Here is a 17586-nt window from a genome sequence, read left to right as displayed (position 1 = left end):
AGTGAGAAGGAAGGAGAGAGGCTGGAGCATGGCAGCAGAAATGGCACAGTGATTGCAGGACACACAGATGAAGCCATACAGTGTTTGCCACTGCAGGCTCTAGTGCAGAAGGCCTTGACACAGCTCTCTAAAGGATGTTTTAACTGATTTAGGAGTCAATCACTTAATATATGATTTAAGTGTGTTCTCCTGGGAACCTAAGGGGAAATGTCCTGGGCCTGTCCAGTCATATTTCAAGGTAATAAAATCTTGTCTCTTTGATAGTGACACATCTCATATAGGCAAGAACTCAGAGTGGCATCTAGGTGGTCGGAGTCAAGCTTCTACACATATCTTGACCAATTTAGTTGTCACAATCCTAGTCTGTCTTTTTTTTTTTTTTTTTTTTTTTTTTTCTGCTTGTATTGGCTAAATCTATTGTGAAAGGCCTGTCTGAAAGGATTCACTTTATTTCCTATTTGACTTAGAAAGTGTATGCCCAGTTACATTAAACAAAGAACAAGGATGCTTCAAATACAAGCATGAGGGGGCAGTAAGATTGCTCAGCAGGCAAAATCGCCTGCCTCAGAAACTACAACCGGGGTTCAGTCCCAGAAACCCACAGTACAAGGAGAGAATGAGCACTAAAAGTTGTCCTCCAACCTCCACACACCCACATGGCATGTGTGTACCACCCAATAATGTATGTATGTATACAGTGTTCTGCCTGCATGTAACACCTGTGCACCAGAAGAGGGCACCAGATCTCATTATAGATGGTTGTGAGCCACCATGTGGTTGCTGGGAATTGAACTCAGGACCTCTGGAAGAGCAGACAGTGCTCTTAACCTCTGAGCCATCTCTCCAGCCAAACTTACTTATTTTTCAAATTACTTATTATTGTGTGTGTGCCCTTCACAGGCACCATGGCACACAGGTGGAAATCAAAGAATAACTCGTGAGAATTGGTCCTCTCCTCCCACTATGTAGGCGCTAGGGATCAACCCAAGTTGTCAGGTTTGACAGCAAAAGCTTTTACCCACTGAGCAATCTCACCAGCCTCATGAATATGTGACTTAAGGCAATTTGAGTACAGAAATCTTATAAACTCTTTGATGATAACAATGTGTTAATTTTGTATATGGTGATATTTCTGTTTTTTTGAGTTATCACTGAAATGTTTTATTTCTTTAAAGTATTTTTAGAACATGTATCCATATCTTTTAAATTAAAACTTATTAAAACCTCATGTTCTAAAATTAGGTATTCTAGACTGAGAAACTAACATTCCGGAAGATATTTTCTCTTCAGTTGCCAGGAGGATGTATTTTCATAGAGTGTGTTGAAAACTAGGAAAATCGATGGTTCTGGTTCTGTCAGAGGCCTGTCATTTTGATAAAAACCCAACTGCTCTGCTATGACTTGAGTACACTGGCTCCTGTGGAGTGTTCTTGCAGAGAGAGAGCTGGGGCCTGGGCAAGAGTGCACCATACTGGCCAGAACTGGTCTTCTACGGTATCTAGGGGGGCAGGGGTTGGACAGTGAGGTGGTCGCATGGAATGTCCTGGGATCCAACATACAGGAAACACAGGCTTGCAGGGCTCATACACGGATTTCATTTCTGCGTCTGAAGTCAAAGTACTTTTCTTATCCCAGTTGCAGTCAACCGCTCTCTCCATCTGTCGAGGGCGCAGGGTCCATCTTCTCTTGAACAGACAGAGGGAAAGCAGCGACAAGGATAAAGCCAGGACAATCCTGGTCACACAAACTGACTGCATCATCGGGGAAGAGGGTCTTCCAGGGGTGATATTTCTATTATGCATATGCGAACATACATTTCTACTCATGTGATCAACAGCTTTCCATCTGGATGACATGAACAGAATAATGACGTCGTGGGTTGTATGTCTTCCACCCTAGACTTAAAAAGGGCGGCAGGACAGTTCATCAGTCCGCTGTATAACACTGGAACACATCAGGAGCATCTAATGACTTTAACCAAAACTCTTTTATCTCACCCCTTTATTCACTGGGGTCAGTCCAAGAATCCCATGAGCACAGCAAATACTCTGGAGTGCCGCCACGTGCCTGCCAGGGGTTGCCTGGGGAATAGTAAGGTCACATAGTATAAGACCTTCAGTCTCAACGGTTTCTTTCCTGCCTGCATTTGAGGTCTGGATTTGGAGTGCAGAAATGGTAAGGTTAGTTGTCAAAGGACCCTAAGCAGTAGGGTTTTTTTGGTTTGTTTTTTTCTTTTTTCCTTGTTTTTCGAGACTGGGTTTCTCTGTATAGCCTTGGCTGTCCTGGACTCACTTTGTAGACCAGGCTGGCCTTAAACTCACAGAGATCCACCTGCCTCTGCCTCCCAAGTGCTGGCGGTAGGTAAAAACAGAGACAGACCACCTTCCGAGAGAAACAACTGTTGCAGTAGCTAGAGCTTTCTGTCTTTTAAGTTTTGTTTTGTTTGTTTTTTAAAGATAAGGTAAGATATCTCACGTGCACAGTGTCCCCATGAGCCGCACCATCCACTAGCAGGCACTTTTCTGCAGCGGATGAGCCTTCCCTGCACATCTGGGTAGCCCTGGCTGGCCTGGACTCCCTTTGTAGACCAGGCTGGCCTCGAACTCTTTATCGATCCGCCTGCCTCTGCTTCCCAAGTGCTGGGATTACAGGCATGTGCCACCATTATCTCCCAGACTCTTAAGAGGGCAAGGGCAGGAGTGATGGCTTGGAATCTGATGAGAAAGACAGTGTTCTGACTATAATCTAAGTGTGTCACCACCAAAGTGACATGCCTGGATCCCATCAGCTGGAAAGTAGGAGACACTGTCTGAAGGATAAGAATTCAAGGTCGTCCTTGCCTCTACAGCAAGTTTCAGACCAGTTTGGGCTACATGAGATCCTGTCTTTAAAAAAATAGCTGCGCGGTGGTGTCGCACACCTGTCCCAGCACTCAGGAGACAGAGGCAGGTGGACTGCTATGAGTTGGAGGCCAGCCTGATCTACAAAGCGAGTCCAGGACAGCCAAGTCTATGCAGAGAAACCCTGTCTCGAAAACCAAATAAATAAATAAATAAATAAATAAATAAATAAAAAGAGAACATGAAGCCTAGTTGAAGGTAAATGGGTCTTTTCTTTATGAAGTGCTCAGCCTCCAGTATGTGTTATAGCAACAAAACCCAGACGGAGGCATGTGATGGAAAGCCTGTTTTACAGCAGCCACCTGGCATCAGTGATAGCTTTAGGCAAACAGTGCAGTGACTTCTGAACACTGACATGGCTGCACTCTTGCATCTGCTGCTGCTGCCTGCCCTTGGCCAAATCCAAGCCCCTGATTCAAGAGAGAACTGGAGAGAAGCTTTAAAGGGGGGAGGGGGGGCGGTTTCACATTTACTGTAAAGAACTGGACTATCTTATCTCATTTACAGTTTGTTCGGTCAGCAACACTGTAGAGGACCCACAGTCTTCCGTCTTTTCCCTCTAGCTTCCCCAGGCCAGACTCTGTGGTCTAGACTACTGCGATAAAAGCACCCTGCTTCCATTTTGGGTTTAAAAGCCATATGAGCCGGGGCGGTGGTGACTCACGCCTTTAATCCCAGCACTCAGGAGGCAGAGGCAGGCAGATCACTGTGAGTTCGAGGCCAGCCTGGTCTACAAAGCTAGTTCAGGACAGCCAAGGCTATGCAGAGAAACCCTTTTTAAAAAAGCCATTTGATAGCAAAGTCAAACTAGGTTCATTCCTGATTAAATCTGTGTCTCAAGGCTTGAGCTATGCCCCACCTGGAACCTTAGCTACAAATGGTTCTGTGCTGCCTGTTCAAGGAAATGACGACCTTGCCTTTGTTTCAAAAAGTTGTTATGACCACCTTGTTACTACTCTCTTATGACCACTGTGTTACTACTCTCTTATGAGCACCTTGCTAGGCTTACCCTCTGCTTCTGTAATATCAACTACTTGCCTGCCAAATCCCCCATTTGGAAACCCCCTACTCCTGAACTATAAAAACCCTTATATTTTATAGAAACCCAAGTCCAGTCCTGATATCTCTCTCTCTTCCTCTCCCTCCCTCCCTCCCTCCCTCTCTCTCTCTCTCTCTCTCTCTCTCTCTCTCTCTCTCTCTCTCTCTCTCTCTCTCTGTCTTTTGGTTTTTTGAGACAGGGTTTCTCTGTGTGTAGCCTTGGCTTTCCTGGACTCACTTTGTAGACCAGGCTGGCCTTGAACTCACAGCGATCTGCCTGCCTCTGCCTCATGAGTGCTGGGATTAAACGGGTGTGCCACCACCGCCTGGCTCAGTGCTGATCTCTTGAACCCCACTTTTAGGAAGAAAACAGCCCATTGAGTTAATTTGGCCATGATGATTTAGGTCAGTGGTCTTTCTCCTCAAATCTGGGGGATTAACAGCTTTAGCTCCAAGTACCCCATCAAGGCCCAACAATGATTAGCAAAAAGGGAAGACTCTTCCTGGGGATCTCTTTCTGGGAAACAGGAAACTTCTTGGACACCTCCCTATGAGATGTGTCCTCATTGGTCAGAGCCCTCCATGCCAGTGCTGGACCAATCCCCGTCAAGGACCGGTGCCTGTCTCTTGTTGTGTGTGAGGGCAGGAAAAGTTAAGAAATAAAACTAAGGCAAAAACCAACCCAAAAAGTCAGTTGTGAGGGCTTTACTATTTTGGAGTTAGAAGTAGAAAGGCTGTGTTTATTTACAGATCTGTGTAAAGACGATATGACCAGTGGGTATCAGTAAAACAGAAGCTGACCAGAACTGTCTTTGGGCACTTTACACATTTCATTTGTTGTCTTTCATTTTTTTCTTTCTTCTTTATTTCAGTAATGGTGTCTGCGTATGACCTTGAACTTCACATCCTCCTGCCTCAATGTCCTAACTCCTAGGATTCAAGAGGAGATGCTCTGCCACGCCGAGCTCCCACCCCCTCGCCCCCACCCCACCCCATACAGGGTTTCCCTATGTAGCCTTGCCTGTCCTGGACTCTCTTTGTAGAATAGGCTGGTCTTGAACTCACAGAGATCCACCTGCCTCTGCCTCACGAGTGCTGGGATTAAAGGCGTGGGCCACCTTGCCCAGCTCACACTGAGCTTTGTGTTTGGGTTCTTCAGCAGGAGCTGAGATGCACAGCCTGCCAGGCCAGAGGCGCCCCTCCCCACATCAAATGCTACACACACAGCTGGGAGGGCTCACTGAGCAGTAGACAGTTGCTCCATTAGCCTGGGTTTTCAGGGTCACTGATAAGTTTTTCCTTCCTTCCTTTCTTTTTAATGATGGAAGACAGCAAAGTACTTACTGTGATACAGTACTATCAGGACTTGTTTAAAGGGAGGGAAAAAAGCCTTTTAGGTTTTGAGACAAAGGTAATTATTTAATGATGTTAGCCTGGGTTAGCTGTAATAGTGGTTTTATATTGAAGCATATTTTAATATTTCCTGCCAGCAAAGGCCAGACACGGACAAGCAGGTATGCATTAGTGAAATGGTGGTGAGCTCAGGTCCCTAGAGATCAGCTGCTTCTCCAGAACAGACTATCTCTAGCTCACCACCACACTGTGTATACCCAAGGAGCTGGGGACAGGCATAATTGTAATATATTTTAGCAGCCTCATGGCCATTAAGGACGCAGAAGAAAGGGAGATTAAGACATCTCGTCTGAGGATCTTTAGTGAGGAGGAGGAGGCCAACAGAAGGCCACTAACTTATTAGATAAAAACACAGTGTCCAGGAAATGTTAGCCAAATCTTTATTTTTTCCAAGACAGGGTTTCTCTGTGTAGCCTTGGCTGTTCTGGACTTCCTTTGTAGACCAGGCTGGCCTTGAACTCACGGAGATCTACCTGCCTCTGCCTCCCAAGTGCTGGGATTGAAGGCGTGCGCCACCATACCCAGCTAAGTAAGCAATATTTTAACTACAACAGATCTATAAAGATAAGACGAATAGGATGGATAACAGCAGCGTGTGGACGCTCAAAAGCAGAAGAGCATAGGGACTGTCAGCAGAGTCAAGAAATGACAGATCTCAGGCTGGAGAGATGGCTTAGCGGTTAAGAGCACTGCCTGCTCTTCCAGAGGTCCTGAGTTCAATTCCCAGCGCCCATATGGTGGCTCACAACCATCTATAATGAGATTGGATGCCCTCTACTGGCCTGAAAGTGTACATGCGGGCAGAACACTGTACATAGTAAATAAATCTTGAAAGAAAGAAAAGAAAGAAAAAGAAAGAAAGAAAGAAAGAAAGAAAGAAATAACAGATCTGGGGCCAGCCACAGACAGGATGAGAGAAAACTTGGTCATGAAATTACTGGGCTGGTAGACTCAAAATCTGTCCCAGCACTTGGGAGGCAGAGGCAAGCAGATCTCTGTATGTTTGAGGCTAGCCTGGTCTACAGAGCAAGTTCCAGGATAACCAAAGCTACATAGCAGGACCTTCTTGTCTCCAAAAAATACAAGTTTAGTGTTTTATATATATGTGTGTGTGTGTGTGTGTGTGTGTGTGTGTGTGTGTAATGTATATTGTATGTATGTATGTATGTATGTATGTATGTATGTATGTATGTACGTATGTACGTACTAGGGGCTTTCCCTGAAGACTATAAACAGACCAGACTAAAAATTAATGGAGTTGTAAATGAAGCTCCACATCTAACCTCCCTAGAAATGCAGAGAAACAGCGCAGCTCCCGTAACGGCACATTTCTTTTGGCATTGCGATGAACTTCCTCTAATCCTCTAATCCCTATAAAAAGGAACCTGAAGAAACCAGACAGTAGCCACTCAGTTATTTTTCCTCTGCTCTCTAGTCCGTCCCTGCCTCACAGGGACAGTGATTTGGGAAGGACCTTCTGTTCTTCGTTCTGCTTTATTTCCACCCTTCTCTGTCTGGAAGACCAAGCTTTCTCTGCCCTGCCCAGGAGAATACTTGGGCTCTTTTATAGACTGAAGTGATGCCAGATTCTACAACTAAAAATATAAATCAAAGCATGGTAGCTCGTCTCTAGAATCCCAGTACTTGAGAGTCTGAGGCCAGGAAGTTTGCCTTGAGTTTGGGGCTACCCTAGGCTACACAGAGACTTTGTCTTAAACAAACACCCAAACAAACACACTAGCCTTAATTAATGTGACAATTAAAGCCCAGCTTGTATGGGTTTTGAATCAGGGTCTTCTTATGTATTCTAGGCTTGTGATCTCTTCCCGACTCCACTTCCTAAGTGTGGGGTTTCAGGCACAAGCCACCACACCCAGCTCCCTACCCCTCCAGGATTTCATGTAGCCCAGGCTGGCCTCAAACCTACTAAGCAGCCAGGGATGATCATGAACTTCTGAATCTCCTGCCTTTACCTCCCAAGTACTGAAATTATAGGCATGAGCCGCCACCATTGGTCTATATGGTACGCAGATCAAACCCAGAGCTCAGTGCACGCCAGGCAAGCACTTTACCTCCTGAGCAGCATCCCCCAGCCTTGGCTTCCTCTTTTAAAATGTTTGGCTTGCCTAAGTTCCCCACAGTGTTTGCTTCCACTGCCTTAAAGCTATCCAAAGCAGAAGTAGGGTTGTGGCTCAATGGTAGAGCATTGGCCGATCCTGAGCAAGGCCCTGAGTTCAATCCCTAGTGCTCAGGGGCTTCCCACATTGGGCTCAGAGTCTCCAATGCAATCAACACAGTGCATAGTAAATTCAAATGTACTGTGTGTTCTCAGAAACATATCTCTCCCGTGAGGACTGCAATCCTGTCAGGGATGGGGCCCCACCCCACATCCTAATGTATTCTAGTCTCCTCCATAAAGTCCCAATGACATAAAATCTCCAAACATAGTCACAATAAAGGTAAGGACGTCTACACCTTCAACACTTGCTCTTTAGTTCATTTTGGTGTTTGGTTTTGTAGCAGGGATGGGGTTGGGGGATGAACATTCAGTCCATAGCAGGAATCTCCTTGTGGAAAACCACAATCTTTTGTTTCTTTGTTTGTTTGTTTGTTTGTTTGTTTGAGACAGGGTTTCTCTGTGTAGCCTTGGCTGTCCTGGACTCACTTTGTAGACCAGGCTGGCCTCGAACTCACAGTGATCCACCCGCCTCTGCCTCCGGAGTGCTGGGATTAAAGGCGTGCACCACTACGCCCGGCCTAAAAACTACAGTCTGGTTTGATTCCATTCATTGGAGCTTCTCACGCCTACTAGCCAGCACTAGTAAAGTTACTGACTGTTCTGTCAATGACAGGCACAGAGCACACCCATCAGCACTTTTATCTATTGTGCTGTTTACTGTGCCTAGCTCAATAGTTTGCCTGTCTCTCCAGTGGCACAATATATCTTTCCCAAGCACTGGGTATCTCATCAGCTTTGTCATTGCACACACAAGATTTTTCTGCATCCACCATCCTGGTCCCTTCTCTGAGTCCCATCTCTTACTCATTTACAAATCAACAAGCCAGGCCTGGTAATACACAGCTGTAATCCCAGCACTTAAAGGTGAAGGCAGCAGGGTTAGAGATCTTGAATTCAAAGCCCACCAGGGCTACCTAACAGGACCCTGTCTCAAATAAACAAGAAGCCAGTGTGGAGCCAACCCTGGGCCCTCTAGTGTAGTTCACCATCAGGAAGAGGTGGTTTTCACTATTCTCAGTTCCTGGGCAAATGCTAGCATTCTAGTTGAAGTCCACCCTGGGCAAGGCAGCTCCTTGGGATGGACTGAACAGCACGAGGCACCTATGGCTGATGGGATGGTACTGTCAGTCACTAAATGTGGGGAAGCTCAGTGAGTGTGGTGGCTTTCCATTTCTTAGTCAAGGTCCCTGTTAAAGGACAGGCTCAGAGGGCTACACACTCAGCCATCTTCTGGCAACCATCTTAGCACAAGATGCTTTGGTCAACAGATATTTTCACTTTCACACTTATGAGGCAGAAGTTTTTCACCATTACCTAAACATCGTTCCTCCAAGGTAAAGAACTTTTGTCTCACAGATGCACAGGATATAAACGACTATCACAGCTGTCTTCACAAACACCAGTCACAATGCGAGGTTTGACAGACACTCCCTGTTCCCTTTGGAGTTACCAGCAATAGTGGCATTAACCAAGATATTGAATTTTAATAGGGCCCCAGACCTTAGCACAACTGGCTCCATGATGGAAGTGCCATTCAGACTGTAAAGCTCAGCATATAGACAGCACCACCTGCCAAAAATAAAAACAAAAACCTAATTCATCAAAGTCTGTAGTTCTGGGAAAGTCTCTAAATGTACTGACCTTGTTTTTTGGCTTCTGTAGTTCAGCTTCTGGCTAACTATTCTCATTAACTGAAATATATCAGCCTAGGAAATATATCAACCCCATGCTTAAAAGCTAACTCTGGGAAAGGCTTGGGGCTACACTGGGATCCCAAATACCCAATCAGGTTGTCAGCCAGATAATAAAGACTTTCTATTGGCTTAACCCCATGTCTGAGCAGTCTCCTCTGGTGAACACCCCACAACATTTCCTTTTAGAATATACAATATGGGTGTGCCACCTCTTATACAGGGGATTCTGGGCATTCTAGACAAATGCTCTACCTTGAGCTACACTCCTAGCCCCACAGTATAATTTAAATCATCTCTAGAATACAATACCTAACACACCTAGCACTGGGAGGCAGAGGCAGGCAGATCTCTGGGTTCAAGGCCAGCCTGGTCTACAATGGGAGTCAGGGCAGCCAAGGCTACACAGAGAAACCCTGTCTCAAAACAACAACAACAACAACAAACAAACAAACAAAACAAAATCAATATTTAGCACAATATGGAGGGTTAGAGGCTTTTCTGCTGTTGTTGTTTTGTTTTGAGACATGGTCTCACTCTATAGTCCAAGCTGGTCTCAAACTTATGGCAATTCTGCATCAGACTCTCGAATTCTGGGAGTACAAATATGACTCACATAGCTGGGTGCGGTGGTGAACACCTGTAATCTCAGTACTCGGGTGGTAGAGGCAGGCAGATCTTGAGTTTGAGGCCAGCCTGGGCTACAAATTGAGTCCAGGATAGCCAGGGCTATAACGGGGTAATTCTGTCTCTAAAAAACAAAAACAACCACCACCACCACCAACAGCAAAAACAATAACAACAATAAAACCCAACCAAACACAAAACAAAACCAACCAACCAAACCAACCAAACAAAAAAACCAAAACCAAACAAAAACCACAAAAAGATTATTTAATCTGGTTGTGGGGGTACACTCCTTCAATCCCAGAACCTAGGAGACAAAGGCAAGCATGTCTCTGTGAATTTGAGGTCAACCAGTACTACTTAGACCAAAAAAAAAAAAAAGTTCAAGGTCTTAAGAGATAGGAGCACGGAGGTGGGGAGGGGAAACTGAGGCAGAGATGGAATTCAGAACCTCATCCCTGCTAAGCTTGTGCTCTGTCATTGAGATCTAACCCTCCCCCCTTTTCCTGGCCTGACTTACTGATAAATCTGAAAGCTGTGAGGAGAAAGACCAAATTCGTGACTGTCTAACAAGCAAGCTTTATTTCAGAGGTACACCTGGGACTGGCCAGCTGTCTAAGTTGGGATTTTAGAGAGCAGCCCTGGATGTGAGGAAGACAAGGTTTTTATATAGTTCACAGGTAGGGGGTTTCCAAAGGAAGGATTCAGTGGGCAAAATAGTCAGACATAAGCATAACAAGTTAGTCAGAGCGACCTCCTGAAACAAAGCCATGCCTGCTGTTTCCTGAACAGGGAGCACAGACCCATTCATAGTTAGGTTACAGGTTGGACATAGCCCAAGCCTTGAGAAACAGAGGTTTAATCATAAATAGGAAAGACCTAGTTTGGCTTTACTGTATGACGGCTTTTAAGCTTAAAATGGAGGCAGGCTGGTTCTTCGCTTGCCCTCAGTTCTCAGGCCACCTTCACTGCAGTCTTCCCTGGCCCTCCACCCCTGCATGTGCATCTCTGCTATGATACCAACCACACCCTGGGCTAGCATGCTCATGACTTCAATGGTTACTGTTCTGAGATGAGACAGGGTCTGGCTATGTACCTCAGGCTGACCTCAAACCAGAGATGCTCCTGCCTCGGCCTCCCTAGTGTTTCAATGACAAGCATGCGCCACCACAGCCAGCTTGTATGGCTACTATGAATATTAACTTCTGCGCTGTCCTCCTCTCCAGACTAAGGCCTGCTCTGAGTGGTAGTTCTAGATAGTGGGGCCTATCTAGCACAGCGGCTTGACTGCGGACAGAGTTGAAAAGCAGTGAAGGTAAAGGGAAAAGGAGAAACAAACATGCAGGCACTTTCAGCTGAGTTCAGGAAATTGTGAGCATCACACTTACTGCCTGGGTGCTACCACTTAAATCCCAGGGTTGTTGGTTCAGTTCTTTTGGTGGGTTGGTCATATCTTCTCCTTACCTCTATTCTGCATGCTTTTCCGTTTTGCTATTTAAAAACTGCTTAATTATTGGGGCCTGGTGATGCAGGCCTGCTTCTTGGAAGACAAAGGCATTGAAATGTCAATTCATAGCTAGGTAGTGGTGGCACTCACCTTTAATCTCAACACTTGGTAGGCAGAGGCAGGCAGATCTTGGAGTTCAAAACCAGCTTGGTTTACAGAGGGAATTACAGTATTGCCAGAGCTACACAAAGAAACCCTGTCTCAAAAAAGAATGAATGAACCAACAAATGAAAGAAAGAAGGGAAGAGAGAGAGAGAGAGAAAGAGAGAGAGAGAGAAAGGAAAGAAAGATTTCAAATCATGTACGATTACACACACCTTTAATCCCAGCACTCAGGAGGAGGAGGAAGAGGCAGGCAGATCTCTATGAGTTTGAGGTCAGCCTGGTCTACGTATGTAAATTCCAGGCTAGCTAGAGCTGCATAGTGAGACATTGCTTAAAAAATGTTTCCATTTGTCAGCACGATGCCTGCAGATGCAGACATGTATGGACAGTAAAAAGGTTACTATAATGAAACGAATGAACTTAATCATCATCTGCAGTTATCCTTTTATTGTTTTGTTTTTGTTTTTTGAGATAGGGTTTCTCTGTGTAGCCTTGGTTGTCCTAGACTCATTTTGTAGACCAGGCTGGCATCAAACTCATAGCTATCTGCTTCCCTCTGCCTCCCAAGTGCTGGGATTAAAGGCATGCAACACCATGCCCAACCCCTTTTTTGGTTTTTGTAAATCGTAATCATTTAGCACAAATGCATATTGTATTTTGGATCTCTAAATATTTTCACCCTATGTGTCCTTTAACCTACAACTCTCTGCCAGCTTTCTCTAGATATGAATGTTTTAATTTGATAAAGATTCCACATGTGGGCTGGAGAGATGGCTCATCGGTTAAGAGCACTGGCTGCTCTTCCAGAGGTCCTGAGTTCAATTCCCAGCAACCACATGGTGGCTCACAACCATCTGTAATAGGATCCAATGCCCTCTTCTGGTGTGCATGAAGACAGTGTACTGATATACATAATAAATATTTAAAAATTAAAAGATCCTACATGTAAAATCATGCAATCATTTTTGTGTGTGTGTCTAGCTTGTTTCACTTAGCATAATGTCCCTCAAGCTCATCCACATGTGGCAAATGGGAAGATCTGGTTCTTTTCACAGGGCTGATTACTATTCTATTGTGCATGGTGCTAGTTTCTCTTTCCACTCTTTCTCTGACAGCTTGCTTTCATATATTGGATATTGTGGACCATCAGACAGTAAACAAGGGAAAGCAGATAGCTTTAGGAAGGTGTGATTTATTCATCTTATTTGGGTATATGTCAGAAGAGATATTTCTGGGTCATGCACCATCTTTATTTTTAGTATCTTTGGAATCCTCTGTACTGTTTTCCATATGGCTTGTAACAACAGTTTGGATTTATTCCCTCTTAAAAGAGGGTAAAGGAGCTGGGCGTCGTGGCACACACCTTTAATCCCAGCACTCAGGAGGCAGAGGCAGGCGGATCACTGTGAGTTGGAGGCTACAAAGCAAGGCTACACCGAGAAACCCTGTCTCGAAAAACCAAAAACCAAAAACCAAAAACAAAAAAAAAAAAAAAAAAGGACAGCCCGGTGGTAGTGGTGGCGCACACCTTTGATCCCAGCACTCGGATTTTCGTGAGTCTGGGGCCAGCCTGGTCTACTAAGGACAGAAGACAGGGTACAGGGTGGTAAAAGAATTAACAAGAGCCCAGCTCCGAGGAACATGTCTGTAATCCTAGTACTTGGAAAGTGTAGTTGATGGATCAGGAGTTCAAGGTCATCTTCTGATAGTTAGTTGGAGGCTTTAGGCCAGCCTGGGCTACCGTGGCAACTGTCCTCTAGAACTGTAGCTTTGCACTCAGGCACTGTGCATATCCGCTGAAGCATTTGAGCTTTCGACCCCAATTCCCCATCAATAGCAGTCAGCAGTGGAAGACTGCCGAAGTCTCACAGGAATAGAGGGTCAGATCCAAAAGAAGGGGACACAGACGCTTCGCCTGGCTGGTGGGAACCAGCAAGTCTCAGCTACCTTCAAACCAGGAAATTTCTATTACCTCACAGGGCTTCCGGCGCCTTTTCCGACCCTAGAAAAACAAAACACAAACACTCACACAAAGCCTTACTAGCGCCGGAAGCCCCATAGTTTGCCGTAGTCATCTGACTCATCCGCTGGATTCTGATTGGGCTTTTGGAGTACGTGCTCTGGTGATCCCGCCCCAGCAGCTCTATGGGGCGGGGCCAGGTGCAAGAGGCCACGGTATTGGTTCGTTTCTTCAGGGCTCACCCAATCAGAGCCATCCTTCTTGCGGCGCGAAGCGAGGCAGCGCGGGGCGCCGGAGGGCCTTGTCAGCGCGCGGAGTTTGGATAGTGGTTCGGCCCGGTGGCGGCGTGAGCCTGAGTGAGGTGAGTTCGGCGCGCACAGGGCTGCGGTGTTTCCACCGGGTAACCGGCTCCACTCGGCCGGGCCTGGAGCTCGAGGCCTCCCTCGGCCATTCCCCCAGCCATCGGCCCCAGTCCCTCCAAGCCAGAAGCCCAGACCGGAGCAGAGTCCCGGAGCCCCATCAAAGGCCGTGTCTAGGCGGCCGAGGCTTGAGTCTCGCTGTCCGCCCGTTCCCTAAGGTCCAGGATCTTGCTTTCCGTGTGTCACATGCGAGAAAAGATCTTTTCTGCTTCCTAGAGTTTGTGTAAGGCTGCAACACATGCTTCCGAGAGACTCCGGAAGATGTGAAATTGCTCTAGTTTTAGACCGGGAAGCCGAAGCTTAGAATAAGACCTGCCTAGCTCGGAAGCATGTCTCGCTGCTGCAGGCTTTCTCCCCCCCTTCCCCCCTCCCCCCCGCCGGTCCATAGGTCACTAGAGATGGATCGGCCTCTCACCTGTCATCCCCCGACTCCAGCCACCTTTAGATAAACTGCCTTCCTCCCACAGCCAGGGCCAGTGGTAGGAAAACCCGAGAAGAGATGACAGGCGGCAGAGAGGCAGCCGCCTGGGGAGTCTATAGTGGAACCTGAAAGGATCTTCTTGCCTTAGTTACCCAGTGGCGACATGACAGCACACCGACTTAAATGTTAGCCCAGCTGTTATTCTGTCAGAAGGTCGCTTTAAATTTGCTGGGAGGAAATGGAATTTCTAGGTGTCAACTCACTTTCATTGCTAGTCCCCCAAGATAGAGAATTCATACCTTTTTTGTTGGTTGGTTGGTTGGTTGGTTTTGGCTCTTGTGGTTCAGGCTGGCCTCAGACTTGAGTAGCCGAGGATGACTTTGGACTCCAGATCGGACTCCTGATCATAATTCCTCAACCTCTCAAGTGCTGGAGACCCGTGCCACTATCTCAGCTATTTTAAATGTCTGTATCTGAAATTACCTTCAAAAGAGAATGTAACATCTTTGTTTTTGTTTTTCCGAGACAGGGTTTCTCTTTGTAGCCTTGGCTGTCCTGGACTCGCTTTGTAGACCAGGCTGGCCTCGAACTCACAGCGATCCGCCTGCCTCTGCCTCCCGAGTGCTGGGATTAAAGGCTTGCGCCACCACCGCCCGGCTCCGAGAATGTAACATCTTTTTGTTGTTGTTGTTGTTGTTGTTTTGGTTTTTGTTTTTGTGAGACAGGGTTTCTCTGTGTAATAGCCCTGGCTGTTCTCGACTCAATTTGTAGGCCAGGCTGGCCTTGAACTCACATAGTTCTGCCTGGCTCTGCCTCCTGAGTGCTGGGACTAAAAGTGTGCACTGGGCATAGATTGTAACATCTTAAACTTGGTTGATGGGCACACTCTATTTTCTGTACTTTTCCTTTTGTCTTCTGTGGGGAGTGGAGATATGAGTGTGTCCTTGATCATGTTTGTGCAGAGGTGTGTGTGTGTGTGTTTGCGTGTTTGCACGCACTCCTCAGTTTTCCACCTTTCTGTTTGGGACAGTCTTACTGAACCTGGAACTTCCTGATTAAACTAGCAAGCCTCCCAACACTGGCGTTGTAGATGCGCATTACCACACCCAGCTTGCTAAGTGGGTTCTAGAGATTTGAAATCAGGTCCTCATGTTTGTACTACGGGCACTTTACTGACTGAGCCGTCTTCTCAGGCCTGTACTGTGTTACCAGGTTCAAAGAAATTGCAAAGTAATCTGTACAGTCCAGTGCCTAAAAGCCCCCGAGTGTCTTGCAGCTCCCGCCAGGAGCAGTGGTTCACCCCTATAACCCCAGCCCTTTGAATAAGACAGGAGGATGGAGAGCTGAGAGCAGCTGTGTAAAGACTCCATCCCCAAAAGAAGCCTGTGGCAGCGCAAGCCTATAGTCCACACACATAGAAGGTGAGAGTAGAAGGCTGTGGCAGTGCAAGCCTATAGTCCATAAACATGGAAGGTGAGAGTAGAAGCCTGTGGCAGCGCAAGCCTATAGTCCACACACATGGAAGGTGAGAGCAGAAGGATCAGGAGTTGACAGCCTTCTTCTGGTACATAGCAAATGTGAGGCCAGTCTAGACTACATGAGACCCTGTCCCCAAGCCCAAAACAAACATTTAAATGCTCATTACATTTATAATATTGTCTTTCTGTCACTTTAGCTATTCTCATTAATTGTGTGTGCGTGTGTGTGTCACGGTGGTGGTTTGAGACATGGTTTCTCTGTGTAGCCCTGGCCATCCTGGAACTTACCTGAGACCACAATGGCCTCAAACTCAGAGATCTGCCTCCTGAGGTGAGACTAAAGGTGTGCACCACTACCACGACCTGGCTTATTAAAATTTTTAATGCTTTTTTTTATTTATGCATGTATGGGTTCGTACCATGGTACCTATCAGAGAACAACTTGCAGTTCTCGCCTACCATGTGGAGCCTGGGGATTCAACTCAGGTTCTCAGGCTTGGCAAGCACTCTTACTGCCTAAGCCACCCCACTGTCCTATTTTCATTTTTCACACGTTCTTAACCACATTTTAGTTATAAAATAGCTATATAGATTTTCCTAGGTAACCGTCATTACAGTGTACTCATAGTTGAGTGGTTCAGGTTTCTTTAGTTAAGTATTCTATGCATTGCAATTGTGAACTGTACCACCAGTTTTGGGTTTTGAGCCAAGGTTTTGTTATATAGCTCAGGTTGGCCATGAACAAGCTATCCTTGCTTCTGCCTCCTGAGTGCAGGGATTATATTTGTATGTCATCATAACCAGCTCTTGTATGTTTTGTTAATTTTCTTTTTTGCTTTTGTGGTGCTGGTAATTGAACCTAGGGCCTAGTGCATGCCAAGCAAGTGTTTTACCACTACTGAGCTACATTCTAGCAGTTGATAATATTTCTAAGATACATCTGGGCTAGAGAGATGGTTCAATTGTACTTACTTCACAAACATGAAAGCAGAAGTTCAGACCCCCAGAACCAGTTCCAGTGGCACAAACTTGTGATCTCATCACAGAGATAAGACAGAAGCCAGTCCAGGTTCAGTGAGAAGGCCCCTCATGTTGACTTCTGGCCTCCACTCAAACTCATATGCATGCACTTTAAGATATGTCTAACCATTACATTATTCACAAATAGTTATAGAAATGATAAATTTTAGTTTATTACACTTATTCATTGTATTTTGTGTGTGTTTTACCTGCATGTGTCTATGTGCAACCACGTGCTTGCTTAGTACCCACAGAGGTCAGAAGAGGGCATTGAGGCACCTGGAGCTGTGGATGGTTGTGAACCACCCTGTTGGGACTGGGAATTAAACATGGATCCTCTGCAAGGGCAACAATTTCTTTTTACCTCTGGACGATCTCTCTATCCCCCTTCTCATAATATTTTTACAAATTTTGGGGGTTTTGCCTGCATGTATGTCTGTGCACCTCTTGTGTGCCTGGTGTCCTTGGGGGTCAGAGTAGAGTGTCAGATTCCCTGGAACTACAGTTGCAAATGGCTGTGAGCTATAATGTTGGTGCTCTTTTACTTTTTTTTGTTTTTCAAGACAGAGTTTCTCTGTGTAGCCTTGACTGTCCTGGACTTGCTTTTGTAGACCAGGCTGGCCTCGAACTCACAGCGATCTACCTGCTTCTGCCTCCCAAGTGCTGGGACTAAAGGCGTGCACCACCACTGCCCGTCTCTTTTTCTTTTCTTTCTTTCTTTCTTTCTTTCTTTCTTTCTTTCTTTCTTTTTTCTTCTGGTTTTTCGAG

At 46.0% G+C, this 17586-nt stretch overlaps 1 protein-coding gene across 1 annotated transcript in view; it reads left to right on the top strand.

Annotated features, from left to right (window-relative positions):
* Positions 1–13730: 13730 nt before the first annotated feature.
* The window catches only part of Blm (BLM RecQ like helicase), an 83321-nt gene continuing 79465 nt past the window's right edge, over positions 13731–17586 (top strand). Inside the window, exon 1 of the mRNA XM_051148796.1 lies at positions 13731–13841. The gene's annotated coding sequence lies outside the window, so the exon portion shown is untranslated. The remainder of the gene's footprint in view (positions 13842–17586) is intronic.

The sequence above is a fragment of the Acomys russatus genome, chromosome 7, assembly GCF_903995435.1.
Source record: "Acomys russatus chromosome 7, mAcoRus1.1, whole genome shotgun sequence".
NCBI lineage: Eukaryota > Metazoa > Chordata > Mammalia > Rodentia > Muridae > Acomys > Acomys russatus.
The sequence above is the reverse complement of the archived record's forward strand: the minus strand, read 5'-3'. Positions and strand labels throughout refer to the sequence as shown.